Source organism: Bos mutus, chromosome 4 (genome assembly GCF_027580195.1).
Source record: "Bos mutus isolate GX-2022 chromosome 4, NWIPB_WYAK_1.1, whole genome shotgun sequence".
In the NCBI taxonomy this organism is placed as follows: domain Eukaryota; kingdom Metazoa; phylum Chordata; class Mammalia; order Artiodactyla; family Bovidae; genus Bos; species Bos mutus.
Window position 1 is genome coordinate 108,047,366 of NC_091620.1, and position 23,490 is coordinate 108,070,855.

The following is a 23,490-nucleotide window of genomic DNA, read 5'->3' on the forward strand; positions in this document are numbered from 1 at the left end:
CATGTTGGCAACGTGATATGAGATGATATTTTGTAGTTTTTAATACTTTTTTTATGAGTGAGGTTGAAAATACTGTATTTATTCATCTTTTATTTTCTTGAAAATCCTCTTCATATCCTTTGCTTATTGTTTTTAATTAGGGTATAATTGCTTTACAATGTGTGTTAGTCTCTGCAGGAATGGAATTGGCTTATTTGTAGAGACATGGATAGACTTTAAAACCTGCTTATTTTTTTAAATTGAAGTCTTCGTTTTTTCCATACTGATTTGTACAGATTCTTTATAAATTACAACGTTAGCTCTTTAACAGTATTATAAGTGTTAAAATTTTCCTGGTTGATTGGTGCTCTTTTGGCTTACTTTATGAAATATTTTACAAAGTGATTACATATTTATGCAACTCAAATGTATTAACTTTTTCTCTGTATGTTTTTTAGGGCCTTTACTATACCTTTCCCCACTTTAATACTTTTAAAACTTGGTCATGTTTTCTGAGAGTGTATTATTGAATTTATTATGTTTAAATCATTGAGCCATCTGCAATATAATTTAATGTAAGATGATTGAAGTTATCTAATTTTACTTGGTCTTGTATCAGGGAGTATGCTCTGTAATGGACACCATGTGGACAGGGTACCTTAGCATCATTCTCTTAGTCAGGTTAAGCCCCAAAACATTGATTCCAAGAGAGACCACAAGCCTCCCATCTACCTTGAGATAGGTCCCATGGTTACTGTATTCTGAGTTTATATACATTTCTTTCTCTTTTTAAATTTTTTCCAAAGAATTGGCTCATCTTTTAAGTACCATTTTTTTCACTTGTCTCTTCAGGAACTGTTTTCATTCTCTTCACAGACAAAGAGAGAAAAAGAGGTGAAATCTATACATTATAATTGCTGATCTGAACTGAATGTGAAAAGATAGACTTAATGGAAGCCCTCCGAGTACCACACTTTTTTTCAGCCTGTCATGCTCTCTACTGGTCTTACTTATTTCTTTCCTTTTTCAACTTTTGATTGCTGGAGATATTTCGCTGAAGGAAAATCTGATTTTTCTGCCGTATTTCTGCTCTCTAGTTGGGGTGAGGATGAAGACGTTGAGATGATAGGAAGTGGCTGTTTTGCATCCTTTCTCTTGGTTGCCTACTGACACATTTGGTGGGTTACTCCATAGGCTAATGAAATTGTCCAGATTTTTTTTTTTAGTCATTCTTCCCTCATTTTGAATTTTAAAAGTAGATACCACATGTTAATTCTTACATAATTGTCTCTTTCTATTCATTATTAACACTTTAAGTTTATGGAATAAGTGTGTACCCTTTTCTTTGTCTATATGTGATTAGAGGTTTGTCTATATGTGGTTAGAGCCCCTTACCTTATATCTAGTAGAAGGCAAAACTAGAAAGCATTTACAGAATGACATGAGAAAATATGATCTCAAAGTAGGGAAGATGTTCTAAATAAGACACAAAAAGCATAAACCACAGGAAAAAGCTCATGAATTTAACCACATTGAAATTAAGAGCTTCTGTTTAACACCACGAAGTAAGTGAGAATCGAAACTAAGAGCTAGAATTAAATTTGCAATACCCACAGGAAATAAAGGATTAGGACTTAAAACATCCAAAAGCAAGCGACAAAAATTATGACCAAACTGATTTTAAAACATGCAAATTAAATAAAAAGGAATTTCACAGCTGAGGAAGCATAAATAGTACTAAACATATGAAAAGATTTTCAATCTACTACTAATGAGGCAAATGGAAATTAAAATTGCAGCAAGATGCAGTTTCACATCCACTTGAATGATAAAAGAAAGTCTCATAATAGCAAGCGTTATCACGGATGTAGAGTTTAAGGGAAACCCCTTAATCTGTTGCTTATAGTAATGTGGGGCTTCCCTAATGGCTCAGTGGTAAAGAATCTGACTCCAAGGTAGGAGCCAGAGTTGGATCCCTGGGTCAGGAAGATCCCTAGAAAGGAGCCTGGTGGGCTATAGTCCATGGAGGTCACAAAAGAGTCAAACATGACTTCGTGATTAAAACAACAATAGGAATGTAAACTGCTACAACTTCGGGAAACATTTAAGTATTATTTAAGAATGTTGATCATGTACATCAACCAAGATTCCCCTGCAGGCAACATTTTCTAGAATAGCCCTTGTTCATGTGCATCAGAAGACACACACAAGAATGTCCAAAACTACATTATGCCACTCTAATATTCATCAACAGAAGCATGGATAAGTCAGATATAGCAAAGTAACTCAGTAGGATATTAAATAGCAATGAAAAATAACTCCAGCTACATCAATGTGGATGAATGCCGAGTGCATGTATATGTAACAATCCAGTTCCAGTAGACAAAACCAAGCAGTGTTTCCTGTGAATATTTTTATGGGTGGTAGAATCTCTGGCGAAAATCCAGGAATCCTAAACTTATTTGCGTACGGCTGAGAAAGATGCCATTTAAAGAGGGAAATTTTAATTTGAAGTCCGTGAGAATGAAGGAGAGAATGAACGTCACTTTACTTCTTTCTCTTATTATGGTTAGGAGTGATATTATACAGGTGGTAATTGTATGATTCCTTTTTTATTTTCAGTAATTACTAACCTGTAATCCACCAACCAAAAACTTACAGATTGATAGGAAGTACAAGGACAAAAGTTTTTAATGAGCAGTTTGAGTAAGAAATTGAATCACCCTCCAATACTTGAGTGTGAATTTCAACAAACAAGGAAATTCTAGCCACAGTACAAGGAAACCTAATCACAACACAACCATCCAAATCGGGACGGCTAACTTGGGGTGGACACTGATGTTGATTACTTGGATGTTGATTACCTTTATTTAATCCTCACACTTCATTCAAGTTTCACCAATTATCTCAATAATGTGTTTTATAACAAAAAGACCCAGCATAAGTTGCATTTATTTCCTCCAATCTGAAACATTTCCTTAACCTCTACATATTTATGACCTTGACAATTTTCAAGATGAGAGGCCAGCTATTTTGTAGAACATCCATCAGTTTACATTTGCATGATGTTTCAGGGTTAGTAGATTTAAGTTATGCATCTTGGCAGGAATATCACAGGAGTGGTGCTGTGTACTCGCCGTCCTACTAGGGTCCATCATTCTCATTTGTCCCATATTGATGTCATTCACCTCGAGGACTCGAAGATACCACTGAACAAAACGGCCTGCAGGCTTCTCCACTGAAAAGTTAGTCTTTCTCATTGTCATTAGTATTTGGTGGGAAGGTAAATTGAAACTGTCAGTACACTATTTCTCATCAAATTTTCCACTTATTCATTTACTTATTTATATCTATTTGAACTCATGGTTCTCTATATCATTCAGTGAATTATCTGATTATTCAGTGGATAATCTGTTACTACACTGTTTATTTTGATCCTTCAGTTGTCCTAGATTTGAGTATCAGGAACCTATTCAAGTTGACTAAACTTTTAGTACTTTCTGTATCTTTCTTTGATCTCTTCCTTGCTTTCTGAACCAAAAAAAAAAAAAAATTCAAGCTTATCTTATACCTTCCCTGTCCCATCTCTGGAATCTGCTATCTTTCCAAGGGGCCCTGGTTTTTAGAGAGAAAAATGGCAATTAGAAGGCACCATTTGAGTGCTAGTTGTGCTTATTGCTATGGAGGTGTCTCTCCTCACTCTCAGTCAGAGAGATGATAATATATTCACAGCTATATTTATTTCCATATCTAAATATACTTTAAAAACATGAATTCACACAGATATCTCCAACTGTAGTTCCATACTGCAAATTATTCTCTTCTCATGTCTGTAACCCACTTCTCCAATAGTGAAAAATATGGCTTTCACTTCCTTATATATTTTCTTATTTGAATAATCCCTCTGTGTAATCAATCTTCTATCTCAATGCTGCTATCTCCTGCCCAGAAGAAGTGCCCTCCTCTCTCAACTCAGCTCTGGCTCTTAACCAAAATGAACTTTAATGATTTCTAATCTTCCCAGGTGGCTCAGTAGTAAAGAATCCTCCTGCCAATGCAGGAGATGTGAGTTCAATCCCTGGGTCAGGAAGATCCCCTGGAGAAGGATATGGCAACCCACTCCAGTATTCTTACCTGGGAAATCCCATGGACATAGCAGCCTGGTGGGCTACAGTCCACGGGGTCACAAAGAGTCAGATACAACTTAGCAACTGAGCGTGCAAGCTTTACTAAACTTGGGACAGGTATCTTCTAGATTATAGGTCCCTGACTAAAGGCCTCCCTTCCCTTAAAGCATTTACTTTAGAAAATTTGTAGTTGCAAATTATTTCTCTGCCCCTTTAAAATGTATGCAAATATTCTCCCAGCCTGGTTCCAGTTTTATAACCCAGGGTTGTCCTTCTCAAGCACCAAGGAACGAGGTATTTGAAATGTAAACATCAAAGGAGATAGCACCCCTGTTTCCCAGTATCTGTGAGAAGGTGGAAACCTGACTTGGATGCATGTCAACCAGCTATCCCAGGGGCCTAATCACAGAGAAAAACATTTGCAAACTAAGCCACACAGTGCGCTTCAGGCACCCCATTGACCAACCTACCACACAGTGGTCCAGCTTTTTTCACTAGTTCATTCCAGGGTTTAAAAACCTTCCCATGTTTTACTTCAGAAGAGCTGAACTCGGTCTCTTTCTCTCCCCTCTATTACCACAGTGGTGGTTCAGTTCGTATGTCTTGTCTGACTCTTGTGACCCCATGGACTCCTCTGTCCATGGGATTTCCCAAGCAAGAACACTGGAATGGGTTGCCACTTCCTTCTCCAAGGGATTTTCCTGACCAGAAATCAAATCCTGGTTTCCTGCATTGCAGGCTAATTCTTTACTGACTAAGCTATGAGTTCTCGAATAAAGCCTTCCTTGCCTGTTTAACTTTCCTCAGTGCAATTTTTGACACTCTTCATTTTAGCATCTTCTCCCAGAAGAACACTGTCTTTTCTGCTCGGGCTCTAATAGCCCACACCAGATCAATCCTCCATTTAGACACTCTGCTCACTGTGCTAGCTGCCCCCGCCCCCTGAAAGTCCACACCTCCACACCTCCCTCAGGCTCGGATTCCCAGCACCGAGTCACTCCTACAGATGGATACTCCCTTCACACTATGCAGGTTCTGACCCGCCCCACCTCGACCGCACCCCCACCCTGCCAGGTCAGCCGCCTTCCTAGGCCCTGACTTCCCACTCTCCCACCATAGACATCTACTTTTCTCTGCACGTATAATGATTTAAGGACTGAACTGTTTGAAAATGGAAAAGAAATAAAAAGAAGGTCAGGGAAAGAAAGGGGAAGATGAAGACTTCATTTTATTCCAGACATTCTTGCCCTGTCTATATATTAGAACTGCTTAGGCAGCTTTTAAAAATGTACTTGTCCCTAGAGATATATGGTTGCCCAAAAGCAGTCCTGGGCATTTTCTGCTTTTACTGAAAACTCCAGATGATATTATTGTGGAGTCTGGGTTCAGAACTGCACCATTAGGTACAAAGAAGGGGTAGATGGGGCACAGGTGGGTTTAGGGATCTGGAGAATGAAGTGTATGAGAAAGCCCACCTGAAGCCTTCAATTTTGTCCATTAGGTAGAAAGAGATGTCACCAGGTGAGAATGAGGGGGTCAGAATTTTCAGGAGATGGGAAGTGGAGAATCTAGGAAACTATACTTATTCAGAGAGGGAGACAAAGTATAATAAAGAACAAAAGACTGTGGACATAATGCTGAACTTAACAAAAACTGTAGCAAGAGTCCTACTGGGGTGGATTGTTCATCTTTAGAATATTGTGGAACACAGGAACGTGTGCATTCTGAAAGTCCACACTCACTTGGGTTTTAGTATAGCCCGCCAGTTTGGGAAAACACCTGGGAGTATCAGTAGACATTATAGCTCAAACAACTATAAAAATGATCTTCACCTAATGAAAAAATGTTCATGATATCCTTAGAGAATTTTGCTTAACAAGCTTACCAAGGTTGTGGGGGTGTATGTGTTATTGAGATTTTATTGTTTATTAATTATATCATTCCATACAATTTTAAGTAAACAGACTTTGAGAAAATACACTGGGAGATTTAAACAGATGATGGTAATATTGATGAAAACATTCAAATGTGTTACAGAAGATAGCAAGAGGCACCACTTCCACTATCATTCCCCAAATTTGTAGATTTCATGTAAGAATAAATATAGTTCGTGGCATTCTTTATAAGTCTATGAACACCATGTGTGTGTGTTAGTCGCTGTGTCCAACTCTTTGTGACCTTAGGGACTGTGGCCTGCCAGGCTCCTCTGTCCATGGGATTCTCCAGGCAATAATACTAGAGTGGATTGCCATGCCCGTCTCCAGAGGATCTTCCCAACCCAGGGACTGACCCGGTTCCCCCATACTGCAGGCAGATTCTTTACCATCTGAGCCAGCTGGGAAGCCCTTGAACCATGATATACCTGAACAATCTCAAAACTTCAAAGCAAAACAAAGCACTTCTACCAGCAGATGTAGCAGTTTCAGTTTCTTTAAAAAGCAATAGCAGAAGCTAATGCAACATTGCAAAGCAATTTTCCTCCAATTTTAAAATGCAAACAAATGAACAAAAACTATATACACAACCCCCAAAGTTGTCATATTCCAGTGGTTCTGAATTTTTATATTCATATCAGAATAATTCAGGAAATAAAATGTGATTCACTGTTCACTCCCTATTTGAAATTATATGTTTCCGTACATGATTATCTGGTAAAATTTCTCAAATATTAAATTTATATTTTTAAAATATATGGATAGAAAAAAGTATAATGGAAAACAAAGATTACATTCAGATATGTTTGAATATGGTTCCTCCCCTTCTTTCTATATTCTGTATTTCTTAAGTTTGAAAATGAACTTCAATTATATTCATAATTTTAAAAACTAATGTTCTAGTTTTTAAAAAATAATGAAATTCATGATGACCCAATGTACATAAGTATTAGTTTACTGGGACTGCCATAACAAATTTCTACAGATAAGATGAGTTAAAAATCAGAAATGTATTTGCTCACAGAGGCTTAAAGTCCAAGATCAGGGATTTGTCAGAGTTGGTTTCTTTTAAGGCCTCTATCTCTGACTTGTAGATGGCTGTCTTCTCCCTATGTCTTCACAGGGTCATGTCGTGTGTGCGTGTGTGTGTGTTTGTGTGAGCATGTAACACCAATCTCTTCTTATAAGGACACCAGTCATATCTGAATTAGGATCCACCCTATGACCTCATTTTAGCTTAATTAACTCTTTAAAGACCTTCTCTGCAAATACAGTCACATTCTGAGATAAGGAGGGTTAGGGCTTCAACCTATGAATCTGGGGAAACAATTCAGCCTGTAACAGACATTTGGATTACTCTGAGCTTTCAGTGTTTTCCCAGTATTTTTTTTTTTTTTTTTCTGTAGGTTTTTTTTTTTTTTTTTTCCCACCTCGATTTCTTAACTCTGGGTGACTTGAAACTCTGTCTGGTGAACAGTTTCTCAGCAATGGTTCAGCTTTGTTGATTTTCTGTAATGTCAAGGGCAGCCGTCCATGGGGTCGCACAGAGTCGGACACAACTGAAGTGACTTAGCAGCAGCAGCAGCAGCAACATATATTTATATACATTTAATATTTTAGAAACCTAAAGAAATATGTTCAGAAGCAAAACTGAAACTGTTTGCATTTCTACTTCCTCGCTCTGCTTCTGCACAGGGTCAGGGCTTCAGGAGACAAGTAAACTTCACAAGTTAAAGCCTTATTTTTTAAAAAGGATTCTTACAACCACGTATCTCCTCCCATTAGAAGAAGAATAAGAAAGCCAAAATTTAAAATCAACCATTTAAAGTTTCTGATGTAAGAAGAAGTTTTCAGAAAAATGCTGGTAAGTTTCCCAATCATTACACTTTTATTTTTTTATGCTTATGAGGAAACTGCTATTTTTATAAACTCCAGCTGTAGTTTTTAATTAAAAAAACATGTGTTTGTACCTAAGCCATTACTTGTAAAACTATTGAAAGTAGAAATATGAGTGTTTTAATTCTATATTGGTATATTTAACTAAGACTATCTTTATAAATGTTCTTCTAAAAAGAAATGGATCATTAAGTGTACTTAAGGTGGTGAGCGGGTTTCTGGTCATGTAGGGCAGTGGGGAAAAATGATACAGAAACAATGCAAAGACCTTTGGAAAGTTTAACATAAAAGACTGTAAAGGAATTTGTGGTCATGTGCAATTCTGCCTTCCAGAACTTAAGATGTTATTAGAAGTCCAACAGAATATTTAATCAAAGATAACATCCCCCAGAGGCTATTTTTTAGGTTAAGTGCTTCCTTCACATCCATCTCATACAGCAATTTGGTTTAAAAATTAAAATGAAAACTTAAACTTATGCTTAGGAAAATAAAACTGAGCTTGGCTTGTGTGTGGTTTCAGTTTGTCAGACCATCAAAAGACAGTGTGAGTAGCCTTCCTGGGCAGCAGCCAGGATTCTGAATGGTCTTTCCCCCAATCAGCTCTCAGTCATGTGAAGCAGAACAACTCCTCAGGGCATGATATCTGGGATGCTACTGAGGACCTTAGTCTTCCCTGGTGGCTCAGTGGAAAAGAATCCACCTGCGATGCAGGAGACTCGGGTTCAATCCCTGGGTCAGAAAGATCCCCTGGAGAAGGGAATGGCACCCACTCCAGTATTCTTGCCTGGAGAATTCCATGTTCAGAGGAGCCTGGAGGGCTACAGTCGATGGGGTCCCAAAGATAGGACACGACTGAGCAACTAACAACAACAGAGAATCCCTTGAGATGAAGGTGGGTGAGCCCCAGTTCTCATCCTGAAGAGCTCTGCTGATTTGGTACCTCTTAATCCTCAAGAGAGGTAACTGGAGGAGTCACTTGAGAATGGCATCCTGTAGCTCCTTTGTCAATGATTACTATTAATAAGATTTGTGTTCATGATTATTTCAAAACAGGAAGATGAGGGCCCCTAGGAAACCAAGAGTGTGTCAAGGCATTCTCAAAATTTGTTCACACCAGTCATTTTGACCTTTATATATTTCCAACTATATATGTACACATGCATACATATGGTCTTAAAATTGATGAACTATAAACTACTTTAAAAGCATTACTGAATATAATAGGTTAGAATCATTATTTTTCCCCACTCCTGTCATGTGGGAGAGAGGAGTTGAGAAACTTTTGAAATTATAATCAGTCCACGGATATTTTTAAAGAGTTTAGCATATTTGATTGAGACCAGGTATTGTTGATGTTTACATTTAACAGGAGAAAAGACTCCATACTTGAGCATTAAATGTCAGTGACCTTATGTGAGAAAAGTATTTCTGTTTCCCTGGTATCTATAGGCTGAATCTGAACAAAAAGATGAAACAGAAAACTGTCGCCTGTTAAATGGCACAAAGTTCCCTTTGCAGCATCCCCGATGTTAGACACCACACCCAGGGAGCCACTGGCGGCTTAGAAGCCAAAGAGAGAACTGTCAAAATAAGGGACGGATTACACAAGGAAATCAAGGAAATTCTTTCTTTTTTTAAATTTATTTTTAATCGGAGGATAATTGCTTTACAATGTTGTGTTGGTTTCTGCCATATAACATGAATCAGCCATAAGTGTACACATGTCTCCTCCATCTTGAGCTCCCACCCACCCCACCCATCCAGCCCATCCAGGTTGCCACAGAGCACTGGGCTGAGCTCCAGAGGGAAATTCTTGATGTGCTACTTCATTTCCAGAATGTTGGGCCTTATTGGAATATTGTAGTCACTGGCTAAATCAAAAGAGAAAATTTGGAGTCTGTCCTCTGAGTCCTTAGGATATGCAGAGAGAGGGGAGATGGTTTAAATTACTGAAAGCAGACCTGGGCTAAGAGAAGGTATTGCATCAGACCCTAACAGAGTACGTCTGTGGAAAGAGCCAGGTGCCTCCCCTGGAGATCAGCTTCCCCGAGCAGAGGCAGCAGGGGAAAATAGCAGACGTGCTGAGGTGCCAACCCTGAGGGCCGAGGAGAAAAAGGGACCCGTGCGGGGGGAAGTCTGGTTTGGGAAATGGCCTCATTTGAGGACTGGGAGTGACACAGCAGAAAAGTTTTATGGGGTATTATGGAACTGGGGTACCTAGAAGGACTGGGGGAGAAAACACACTAACTTTCTTTTCCTTTTGATAAAACTTTTTTTTTTTCTTCTTTTGTGACCAGATGATTGAAGCTAGAGTTAGGTCTGGCCTAACAGGCAGCAGAGTAAAGAAAGTTCCCCAGATTTCAGTCTGGGATTCAAGCCAAGTAAAATAAGTGCCCAAGTATAATGAGCAAAAATTCCTTGACCAGACATTGCTAACTCAATGATTTTCAAAAATTCATTATTTTTAACTACTCTTAGAAAATATGTTATTCGTTCAACAAATTTTTGTTAAGAAGCTACCACATGCCAGGCACTGGAAAACAGTGAACAAAACGCACAAAAATTCTTGACACAGAATAATGGAGAGAACAGAAAACAAAAAAGGTAAATAAGTAAAAATACATGGAATGGAATACTGGATTGTGATAAGTCCGATCTAGCTTGTTTTAAAAGCCAGATGAGGGAAAGGAGACATCGGGAGATGGGATCGTATTCAGTAGGCTACCAGAGCAGTGTCTCTGTAAGAAGGTGATGTTTGATAATGACCTGAAGGAAGTGAAGGAGTGAGCCCTACTGGTGTCCAAGGATATTCCAGGGAGCGGAAACAAGTGAAGTGCTGGAAGCAGGAGCAGATGCCACCTGTGAGGAGCAACAGAGAGCTGTACCAGATTTAGAGACAGAAAAACAAAGCTAAGATGTTATATCAGAGGGGGGAGCCTGGTGGGAGGCTGTCTATGGGGTCGCACAGAGTCGGACACCACTCAAGTGAGTAGCAGTAGCAGTAGCAGCAGCAGCAATAGGGTGCCTGGTCATCTGAGGCCTGGGCTTCCCATGCAGCATAGTGGTAAAGAATCTACCTGCCAATGCAGGAAACCCAAGAGACATGGGTTCAATCCCTGGGTCAAGAAGATCCCTTACTCCAATATTCTAGCCGGGGAAATAGCATGGACAGAGGAAGCTGGTGGTCTACAGTCCGTGAGGCCACAAAGACTCAGACACGACTGAGCAACTAACACACACACATAAAGTTCATAATAAGGAGCTCGGCGTTCACTGCAAGTCAAATGGGAAGCCACTGGAGGAACTGAACAGAATATTAGTACGTTATTTACATTTGGAAAGGGTCACTCTAGCTGAGATTTTTAGATGTCCCCAAAGGGATCAATTACAGCAAGAGTGAAACTCGTGAGAGAGCCACTGCTTAATTTAGGAGAGAGATGATGGGACCTGGACCAGGAATGGAACCGGTAGCTGGTAATCAGATGCCTGTTTTGAAGATGCGACCTATAGCATTTGCTCCACACTGAATGTAGGGTGTGGGAGAAGAGAAAGAGAAAGTATGCCTGCAACATATTTTGAATGTTTATTTAATTAAAAGTATTTACATATAGAAAGAGATGCCATGCAGAACTGCCATACAACCCAGCAATCCCACTGCTGGGCATACACACCGAGGAAACCAGAATTGAAAGAGACACGTGTACCCCAAAGTTCATCGCAGCACTGTTTACAATAGCCAGGACATGGAAGCAACCTAGATGTCCATCGGCAAACGAATGGATAAGAAAGTTGTAGTATATATACACAATGGAATATTACTCAGCTATTAAAAAGAATGCATTTGAATCAGTTCTAATGAGGTAGATAAAACTGGAGCCTATTATACAGAGTGAAGTAAGTCAGAAAGAAAAACACCAATACAGTATATTAACACATATATATGGAATTTAGAAAGATGGTAACGATGACCCTATATGCCAGACAGCAAAAGAGACACAGATGTAAAGAACAGACTTTTGGACTCTGTGGGAGAAGGCGAGGGTGGGATGATTTGAGAGAATAGCATTGAAACATGTATATTATCATATGTGAAATAGATCATCAGTCCAGGTTTGATGCCTGAGACAGGGTTCTCAGGGCTGGTGCACTGGGATGACCCCAAGAGATGGGATGGGGAGGGAGGTGGGAGAGGGGTTCAGGATGGGGACACATGTATGTGTGATTCATGTCAATGTAAGGCAAAAACCACCACAATATTGTAAAGTAATTAGCCTTCTTAAAATAAATTAATTAATTTTTTAAAAAAAGCATGTGCTTTTAAATTTTCTACACTTGAAAAATTTTCTAGTAAAAAGTTAAGGGGAAAATCTGTCCCACAAACAGTTTCTAGTAACAGTCCAATCAATTGCATTTTAATTTTGCTGTGATTTTTTAATGTAATAGATTCTCAACAAATATATCCCAGGTAAAGTTGGGCAATGACCAGATCTTTTATGATACCTCTGCTTCCTCATAGATGCCTTCTGGGATGTAACTCCTGTAAATTCACAAGAAAATGCAGCTCATCGAATAGTGAGAGATCAAAGAATCTCTTCAAGACCTATTTCAAGTTGCTGATATGAAAAGGAGGAGTTTTCAGATAAGCCCTGGTAAGTTTCTAAGAATTAGAGATATCTGTTTCATCAACTTTCTTTAAAAGCTATCTTTAAAAACTAATTCTAAAAACTAAAGCATAACTTTGGAAATGAATATACTTTGAAGTGTACATAAGCCATTTCTAACAAAATGATTCGAAAACTATTGAGAAATCTCATTGTTTTCATATACACATCACCAGATGCCACTGTTTTTTAAAAAAAAAAAAAAGAAACCTTCCAGCAAGCAAGGTGCAGAATGTTTCTGATGGTGGAAGGCTCTGGAGATGAGGCTGGAAGACCTAAGTAAAATTTAGATCAAAGATCCAAACTGTTTAGAAAATTGTGACTCATGCAGCTATGCAAAATTCTGTCCGATGTAACTCAAGATGGTATCAAAATTTCTGTTGTTGCTGTTGTTTAGTCGCTAAGTCATGTCCAACTCTTTTGCGACCCCATGGACTGTAACTCCCCAGGCTCCTCTGTCCATGGGATTTCCCAGGCCAAGAATGCTGGAGTGGGTTGCCGTTTCCTTCTCCAGAGGATCTTCACAACCCAGGGATCAACCCGAATCTCCTGGATTTTTTACCGTTGAGCCAGGGAAGCCCTATCAAAAGTTTACATCTGGTTAAAGATGAAAACCTCCAAAGTTTAATCAACATTTTACTCAAGGCTTTCCTTTACAATTAGCTTATATAAAGACTATGAGAAGAATTACATAATTTTAATGTAGTTAAACACAGTCCTAGGAAATGATACTAGCTAGCTTTGTAGTTTCAGTCTGAAAGAACATCAAAGCAAAGCATATGCCTGCTGGGCTCAGCCAAGCCTGGGAGCATCCTTTCCTGGAGGCATGAGTACCTTCAGGCTGCTGAGGCCCAGTGTCCTAAAGGTGGGGGTGGGCACTGGTTCTCACCACTGAAGCTGCTAGTTTAATCCTTCCTGCTCACCACTCCCCAAGAGAAAAAATAAAAGACTTTAGGCAATGGATCCTGAGAGTAAGTACTCATAAAGAGAACTCTGGATTCAAAACTTTCCCAGAACAGAATAAAGAAGGTAAACTGTAATTTCTCTCCGCAGCTCCAGGAGCAGCTCCCCCTTGACCCACTTTAGACAGGGGTGTTTCAAGTGCATTTCTTTTGAAGAAGCAAAGCAAAAGCAAGCAACAAACAAGACAACACTGGTTCTGGTCCGATTGCCCTATACGCACAATGAACGGTGAAACAGATTAGCTGAGAGAAGACATAATTCAATTATGAAATAGTTTTCCTGATCACAACTCCCCCCACCCCCTTTACTTACACTGTGTGGTCTTGCCAAACATAAAGCTCTCTCATGTTTAAAAAATATGCCAACACTCCAGAATGTAAATCTGATCGGGTAATGTTCATGAAAAGACTTTGTAAGCCTCAGAACAGTGAACTAGACTAAAGTTCTGTATAAACATTAACAAACCATCGCTGAAAAAAAGGTTGAAGACAGTGATGGGCCAAGGAGTTATATCAAAGCACTGTAAGACCTTTTTGCTCAAATTATTGTCACCTTGAATTAAGTACAATATATCACTCCAGACCAAATATGGATCAGTGATATAAGTTGCTCATATAATTGACAGAGTGCAAAATTCATGTGAAAGCATTACCAAATATACAGTAGCTTCAAATCAGTATGTATCTTCTCAGCTCCCATCATAAGAGTGGGCAGTTGAGAAATTTGTTGATGTTATAAAGGGTCTTCATTTTTGAATAATGGGGGAAGCTTTGAGATAACTCAAAGAATTAAAAAAACAAAACAAAACTGGCTTGGGAAGAACAGATGTCAGTCACTCTATCCCATCTCCCTGGATAGAATTCCTGGGAGAATTCAAACAATGAAGGAGAAAGCAAGAAAGAGCCTGTCTCCCTGTTAGGTGACGAAAAAAAAAAAAGATCACTCCCACCATCCCCACGTTACACACACATGTACACATGCCAGTGTGCGCATACACGGTTCTCCGGGCAAGTAATAGCCTGTAAGCAGGAAATCCTTCATGGGCTGTTTCTTGTAGTGTTCTGGGCCAGAGGCAAATGCTATAATCATTGGCTCAAACAGGAGAGAAAACCTAGAACTTTTCTTTACAGTCTTTGGGGGCACCCAGAGGAGCTTACTGTGAGACACTGGCTAAGAGAAGATAGTGCCTCAGGCCTGGGCAGGGCAGGTCTGCGGAGAATGATAGGAGCATCTCCAGAGTAAGGTCTGTCTGGCTGGAACAGCCAGAGCAGTTAAAAGAGCAGAGGACAATGCAGAGACCCCCTGAGTTGAGCTCACTGAGGATCTAAAGTAGAAAACTCTGGAAATAGGGTGAAGCAGGACAGCCAATGGAAAAGGCTTGTCCTTAGAAGACAGGCTTAGCATGCAAGCCCAGCAGTGCCAGTCCTCCACTGAGCGAGTGACCCAGGTGAGTTAGAACTCTGTCTTCTCATTTGTTAAGTGAGAATAAACTTTGTTTGCAAGCATCTGGTAAGGATTAAATTGAATAGTATAAGTTATTGATACATATCTGGCACTTAGTAGGCTCTTATTAGAATGAGATCATTCACATACTATAAAATTATTTTTAAGTTATACAAGTCAGTGGTTTTTGGTATATCCATAGAGTTGTGCACAGTTTTAGAACATTCTCATCACACCCTTAAAAATCCTGTACCCGTTAGCAGTCAGTCACCATTTCCCCTATCCTCTAGCCCTTGGCAACCACCAATCTACTCTCTGTCTCTATGGATTTGCCCATTTTGGACATTTCATATAACTGGAATCACACAATGTATGTTCATTTGTAAATGGCTCCTTTCGTTTTGCATAATGTTTTCGAGGTTCATCCATGTTACGTTATCATGATTTCATTTCTTTATTGTCAAATAAATTCCATTGTATGAATATACCACATTTTGTTTATTCAGTCATGAAGGCAATTTATTTTTGTTAAGCACTAAATGGATATTGCTTTGTTGATCTAAGATGGGTGTGTTTTACCAAGTTTGCCAAGACCTTCTTGAATTTAAGTTACTATCTGTATCACTCCATTTCAGTCTTTGTTTAAAGCCCTTTATTCACTAATAGTCTATTTCAATCTCCTTCTCCTAAACATTTAACCTTAGTTTTCTCAAACCCTATTGTTTACCCCTTTTCCAATACTCACCTTCACATTTAGATATGTTATAGGTACATCAGTTTATATGATTTCAAGTAGAAACAATATTTTTCCAATAGTTGGAAAACTAATTATCACACTGGAAACAAGGAAATGAACAACTGGATAAATAGTTTTTTTTTTTTTTTTTTTTTTTAGTTCATTACTCATACCTAAGTTAAATATAAATTGAAAAAAAAATTATACCCCAGAATGTTTCTTCAAACCATTTGAATGTTTTTTTTTTTCATTTTTATTTGAGAAAATAAATATCATTCCTGAATACCAAATATGCATGAGCTATCTAAGAGCCAGAATATCTTTAAACATGGTTGGCTTCTACTAATCACTGTGAAACCACATCACAATACCTCTGAAGGATAGGTAAATACAGACTATTTGGATCAGCAAATTCTTTAGCGAACAATCATTCTATTTTCCAGCATTAACAATACTCTCAATATTTCCTCAAAACACTTGACTAAATAAACACAGACTGGCTTAGACAAAAACTTACAGTAAGTTTGATATCACTCTGAAGGAATAACTGGTATATTAGTGTGGAAATAACTATGATAAGAAATGCACACCCAATGTGGGATTTTAAATCATGTGAATAGTATTTTAAGTTACCAAAAAGAGACATGGAACAAAGGGGAAGAAAAAATTTTTTTGGCTGCACCGTGCAGCTTTGGAGATCTTAGCTCCCTGACCAGGGATAGAACCCAGACCCCACCAGTGAAAGTGCAGAGTTCTAACCACCGGACCGCCAGGGAGGTATTTTTTAAGAGACATCAGAGGTCTCTGCTTAAAGCTGAGTGAAGTGAAGTCGCTCAGTCGTGTCCGACTCTTTGCGACCCCATGGACTGTAGCCTACCAGGCTCCTCAGTCCATGGAATTTTCCAGGCAAGAGTACTGGAGTGGGTTGCCATTTCCTTCTCCAGGGGATCTTCCCAACCCAGGGATCGAACCCGAGTCTCCTGCATCGCAGGCAGATGCTTTACCATCTGAGCCACCAGGGAAGCCTCTTGAGTAAATAAAGTGTACCTGTGCGCTCTGAGTTTAACCAATCTTTTCTTTTTTTTTATTTTAAACAATATGTGGAACAGTCTCTATTCCAACAACTAGGTATGTTGTCCAAACATACCTAGTCTCTGTGGGAAAACGGGCATTTCCAGTGGACAGTTGACAATGATTATCTATTGCTCATAGGATATAAGCCAGTTCTTAAATGCGGTCGACTCTTCAAGGAGCCTCATGTGTCCAAAAGACTGAACACATGCATTGGATATAAATAGCCATGGGAAGATTAATTTTGTTCTTACAGTCTTAGAAAGATGGAAAGCGGCATTCACATGAGTCATGGCACACAAGCACACAATTTATAAGTCCATCCACAAAGAAGAAATTAGTAAGAAATAAAGAGTTAATAGGAAATATCCACATGGTCTCCTATTATTTAAAAGATATTCATGGTGTGCAAAGGAACAAGAGCTGCCTGGTAGGACATAATATCCATAATGTCATTTTATTTTGTTCTTTCAACTACTTGTATTAACTTTCCATCTGTCCACTCAATATATATAAAGCAGATTGACTTTTCTGGCTCATCTTATAAGTTCTGAAATGATGCTTCTTGTAGCTATTGTAAAAATATAAACATTGAGTGTCACATTTGACCCTTCCTAAGACAGTGAGATGGAGAAGGCGATGGCACCCCACTCCAGTACTCTTGCCTGGAAAACCCCATGGACATAGGAGCCTGGTAGGCTGCAGTCCATGGGGTCGCAAAGAGTCAGACATGATTGAGCGACTTCACTTTCACGCATTGGAGAAGGAAATGGCAACCCACTCCAGTGTTCTTGCCTGAAGAATCCCAGGGATGGTGAGCCTGGTGGGCTGCCATCTATGGGGTCACACAGTGTCGGACACGACTGAAGCGACTTAGCAATAGCAGCAGCAGCAGCAGCAAGACAGTGAGAACATATTAGGCAGTTATATATAGTTGGGTACATATAGTTTGGGTACCAGTTAAACTAAAACACTTTTTACTCACAGATGTGGTAGGGTAAAATTGTGATATTTGGCAGTCTCAGACTCTTGATACAGATATGCTGAGTATCATTATTTCTTTATTCCTAAACTTACCGGGTGAGATTACACCAGTTCCTGATTTCACTTTGACTGAGAGAGGGATCTGATGTGAAGACTCACCATGCCTTAAAGAGTATTGCTTCTGGTACGAGTTTGGATGAAGGCTTGATAGTTTCTTAAAAAGTTAAACACGCAGCTATTGATATTTGATCGAGCAATTCCTTGCCAGGGCTGTTAACCTAAGAGAAGTGAACATACATGTCTGCATAAGACTTGTGCAGAAATAGTCATAGCAGCTTTCTGTGTGACTGCCAAAAATGGAAATAGCTCAAATGTCTATTAAAAGAAAATTGGATAAACAAAATGTGGCATGTTAATAAAACAGAATACTATTCAACAATAAAAAGAAAGAAGCTATGGAGGCAGGCAACATTCAGACCAATCTCAATGACATTATACTGAATAAAGAAGCCAGTCACAGAGGAGTATATTCTATATGATTCTAGTATTTCAATTCTCAGATAAGGTTAAGCTAATCCGTGTGTGTGTGTGTGTGTGTGTGTGTGTGTGTGTGTGAGTGTGAGTGTGCCAAGTCACTTCAGTAGTGTCTGACTCTTTGTGACCTGTGGACTGTAGCCTGCCAGGCTCCTCTGCCCACGGGACTCTCCAGGCAAGAGAACTAGAGTGGGTTGCCATGCCCTCCTCCAGGGGATCTTCCCGACCCAGGGATCAAACCCATGTCTCTTATATCTTCTGCATTGGCAAGAGGGTTCTTTACCACTAGCGCCACCTAAGAATGGTTTCCTCTGGAGGGGGTTAGTAGTGACTGAGAAGGGACAGGGAGTGACAGAAATGTTCTGTGTCTAGATTGGGGTGGTTTGGTAAAATTTTACATTTAATATATGTGCACTCCAGTTTTATCTCAGGGCAAATGGCAACCCACTCCAGTATTCTTGCCTGGAGAATCCCATGGACGGAGGAGCCTGGTGGGCTACAGTCCACGGGGTCGCAAAGAGTCGGACACGACTGAGCGACTTCACTCACCAAGTATAGCTGAAATAAGAGTAACTGAATGTAAAAAAAGAGAGGGAGAATAGCAGAAAGTCAATCGCTCTGAAGCTGAGTGTGGATACAGTGTTCATTATGCTGTCCTGTTGACTTTGTATTTAAAATTTTCCAAAGAAATTGTGCTGTGAAACTCTAGTTCATGATGTGAGGAAACAGAAGCTATAGTTTGATGAGTGGGAGAACAAAATATTATGACATGCTTCTGTTGGCAAATATTTTGCTGAGAGATTATAAAAGAGTGAGCTTGTATACCCAAAATGTTAATAACTGTGAACAAGGGATAGAAGTCAAGTAGATCTTTTTTTTCCTAGATGTTTCTGATTTTTTAATTGGACACATATTAGTCTTTTAATTAGAAAAATATACCATAAATATTACTGTCTTAAAAATACTAGGACTTCCCTGGTGGTCCAGTGGTTAAGAATCTACCTGCCAATGCAGGGAACACGGGTTTGATCCCTGGTCCAGGGAGACTCCACATGCCGTGGGGTAACTAAGCCCGTGCGCTGCAACTACTGAGCCCACACTCTAGAGCCGGCGAGACACAGCTGCTAGGCCCTCGTGCCCTAGAGACCGTGCTCCGCAACAAGAGAAGCCACGCAGTGAGAAACCTGCACACCAGGACTAAGAAAGCCCACGCGCCGCAGCAAAGACTCAGCACGGCCAAGAACAAATGAATACATGTTTTTAAAAGTTTTTCAGTTCAGTTCAGTCACTCAGTCGTGTCCGACTCTTTGTGACCCCATGAATCGCAGCACGCCAGGCCTCCCTGTCCATCACCAACTCCCGGAGTTCACCCAAACTCACGTCCATTGAGTCGGTGATGCCATCCAGCCATCTCATCCTCTGTCGTCCCCTTCTCCTCCTGCCCCCAATCCCTCCCAGCATCAGAGTCTTTGCCAATGAGTCAACTCTTCACATGAGGTGGCCAAAGTACTGGAGCTTCAGCTTTAGCATCATTCCCTCCAAAGAAATCCCAGGGCTGATCTCCTTCAGAATGGACTGGTTGGATCTCCTTGCAGTCCAAGGGACTCTCAAGAGTCTTCTCAACACCACAGTTCAAAAGCATCAATTCTTCAGCACTCAGCTTTCTTCACAATCCAACTCTCACACCCATACATGACCACAGGAAAAACCATAGCTTTGACTAGATGGACCTTTGTTGGCAAAGTAATGTCTCTGCTTTTGAATATGCTATCTAGGTTGGTCATAACTTTCCTTCCAAGGAGTAAGCATCTTTTAATTTCATGGCTACAGTCACCATCTGCAGTGATTTTGGAGCCCAAAAAAATAAAGTCAGGCACTGTTTCCACTGTTGCCCCATCTATGTCCCATGAAGTGATGGGACCAGATGCCATGATCTTAGTTTTCTGAGTGTTGAGCTTTAAGCCAACTTTTTCACTCTCCTCTTTCACTTTCATCAAGAGGCTTTTTAGTTCCTCTTCACTTTCTTCCATAAGGATGGTGTCATCTGCATATCTGAGGTTATTGATATTTCTCCCAGCAATCTTGATTCCAGCTTGTGCTTCTTCCAGCCCAGCGTTTCTCATGATGTACTCTGCATAGAAGTTAAATCAGCAGTGTGACAACATACAGCCTTGACATACTCCTTTTCCTATTTAGAACCAGTCTGTTGTTTCATGTCCAGTTCTAACTGTTGCTTCCTGACCTGCATATAGGTTTCTCAAGAGGCAGGTCAGGTGGTCTGGTATTCCCATCTCTTTCAGAATTTTCCACAGTTTATTGTGACCCACACAATCAAAGGCTTTGGCATAGTCAATAAAGCAGAAGTAGATGTTTTTCTGGAACTCTCTTGCTTAGTCCATGGAATTCTCCAGGCCAGAATACTAGAGTGAGTAACTGTTCCCCTCTCCAGGGGATCTTCCCAACCCAAGGATTGAACCCAGGTCTCCTGCACTGCAGGCTGATTCTTTACCAACTGAGCCACAAGGGAAGCCCTAAAAGTTTTTAAACAATAACAAAAAACACTCCCCACCCCCAAATGACTCTCAGTCCTAATTACTCTGAATCAGTGACAACAAGGGTAATGTATTCCGGATGCTTGCAAAAATCCTGTCTCATGAGCTAAGAGGCTTCTTGGTATTGTAATACTTCCTTCATCTGAGAGAAAGAGGAACATGATCAAATGTAAAACTTTTGGAGGTTTTGTTCCTAAGAGAAATTTTATATAAAAACAAGAGCATGGAATTAAAGCATGAGCTATTCTATAGAGCATTTCTAGATCATGACCAATTTTTCTGTGCTTGCTCAATTATAATAATTTTATTAGTGCATAAGGACCCCAAATGAGTTAAAAGAGAAACCCTGATCAGATAGTATCCAGGGAGCTTAACTTTGAACACTCTTAAAGGGATCCTCAGTCTTTGAATTATTGAAATAATTTTTTAAAGATAACAAAATCTCACTCCAACAGAGTTTAAAAGAAGGCCTGGAAGGGAGAAGGAACTTCCCTCAATCTATAGCAAAGAATTCCTCTCAAATATAGATCATGACCACCAGTGAGACAGGTCACATCCCAGAATTATTCAGAGGAATAGGGCTGATGGTTGAAGAACCAGACTGAGATCTTAAAGCTCAGAAGAAGAGGAGGAGCTGGAAAACATCAGAATTCACTGGCAGAGTCTACCCCCTCAGGTGGACAGACATAACTGGTTCCGTTTTCTACAGGACTGCTTGAGGAAACAGTTGGCCCAAGAAATTCATATGCAATAGCAGGACTGAACCAACAGGGTGGGTGAAGTAAGGAGGAATCCAGGCAAACAGTACATGCACATCTAGGTCATGCATTCTCAACTTACCTCCAAGGAGTAAAAACTGCTTCTTAGAAGCAAAAAAAAAAAAAAAAGAAATTTAAAAAAATCAGGCCTTTCTTTAAAATAGACCACATTTTTAGAGCAGTTTTTGGTTCATAGCAAAATTGAGAAGATACAGAGATTTCCCAACTACCCTCTGCCCTCACATATATATTAATACAACCTCCCCCACTATCAACATCCCTCACCGGGGTAGCCCATTTGTTACAATTGATGAACTTACATTAACACATCATCACCCACACTCCGTAGTTCAGCTTATGGTTCAGTCTTGCTGTTGTATCTTCCATGGGTTTTGGCAAATACGTATGTAATGGCATATATCAACCATTATAGTGTCATATAGAATAATTTAGTTGTCATAAAAATCCCCTATGCTCCACCAATTTATTCCTCACTCCTCCCAAACTCCTGGCAAACACTGATCTTTTTGCTGTCTCCAAAGTTTTGCCTTTTCCAGAATACAATATAGTTGGAATCATATAGTATGTAGCCTGTTCAGATTAACTACTTTCACTAAGTAATATGCATTTAAGTTTCCTTCATATCTTTTTATTGCTTGACAGCTCACTTCTTTTCAGCACTGAATGAAGATTCCATTGTCTGGTTGTACCAGTTTATTTATCCATTCACCATACTAAAGGATATCTTGGTTGCTTCCAAGCTTTGGCATTTATACACAAAGCTGCTATAAGCTTTTGTGTACAGGTGTTTTTGTAGACACAAGTTTTCAACTCCTCTGGGCAAATACCAAGGAATGTGATTGCTGGATCATATGGTAAAGGAAGGTTTAGTTTTGTAAGAGACCATTAAGCTGTCTTCCAAAATGGCTGCACCATTTTGCATTCCCACTAGCAATAAACGAGAGTTCCTATTGCTCTAACATCCTCACTAGCCTTTGGTGGTGTTAGCGGATTTCAGCCATTCTAATAGGTGTGTATTTCATTGTTTGAATTTTCAGTTCCCTGATGACCTTTGATGCCCTTGTTTATGTATAGGGCACAGATATAGATACATTCATGCAGTATATCTGTAATAGTACAATTTCAAGGGTGAGGACAACTATTTTGAAATCCTCCTCCTTAAGGGGGAAACGGTCTAAGAAAGAATTGGAGAAGCACTGTCTGGGTAGTCAGAGAGGCAGCATGCGGAGAGAGACACAGGATAGATGAGAAGGATTGCTGAAGACTGAAACCTGGCCTCACAGGGAATCTGAGCAATGAGACAAGCCAGGGGAATAAAACTGAGTATGGAGAGCAGAGCATCAGTTAATTTTTGCAACCTCTTTGTGTTAGGCAAGGTTCTCTAGAGAAGCAAAACCAGTAGCACATATTGGAGAGAAAGGAGGAGGGAGGCAAGAGGGGAGAGAGAGATTATGTAACAGTTTGTGCCTCAGTTTCTTTGGCTGTAAAATGGAAATAATAATAGCATCTACCTCAGAGGATTGTGGTGAAGAGGAAATAAGTGGTAGAAAGCACAACAGTGTCCGTACATACATTATGCCCAATAAATGCTTAAAAAACATATGAAGCCAGTCTGTGGAAGCCAAGAGCTAATTGAGTTCACATAATACATGTTAACACTTGCTATTAATTTTTTTTTTTTCTTTTTAGAATTTTTATTTGTCTTTAGTTACACTGGGTCTTCATTGCTGTGCACCTGTTCTCTAGTCACCATGAGCCGGGGCTACTCTCTCTAGTTGAGGCTCTCCGGCTTCTCATTGTGGTGGCCTCTCTTGTTGCGGAGCGCAGGCTC

At 39.7% G+C, this 23,490-nt stretch overlaps 1 protein-coding gene across 1 annotated transcript in view; it reads left to right on the forward strand.

Moving 5' to 3' along the window:
- The first annotated feature begins 7,537 nt into the window (after nt 1-7,537).
- SAMD9 (sterile alpha motif domain containing 9) overlaps nt 7,538-23,490 on the forward strand; it is a 36,371-nt gene continuing 20,418 nt past the window's right edge. The window contains exons 1-2 of the mRNA XM_070369848.1: nt 7,538-7,904; nt 12,453-12,585. The gene's annotated coding sequence lies outside the window, so the exon portion shown is untranslated. The remainder of the gene's footprint in view (nt 7,905-12,452; nt 12,586-23,490) is intronic.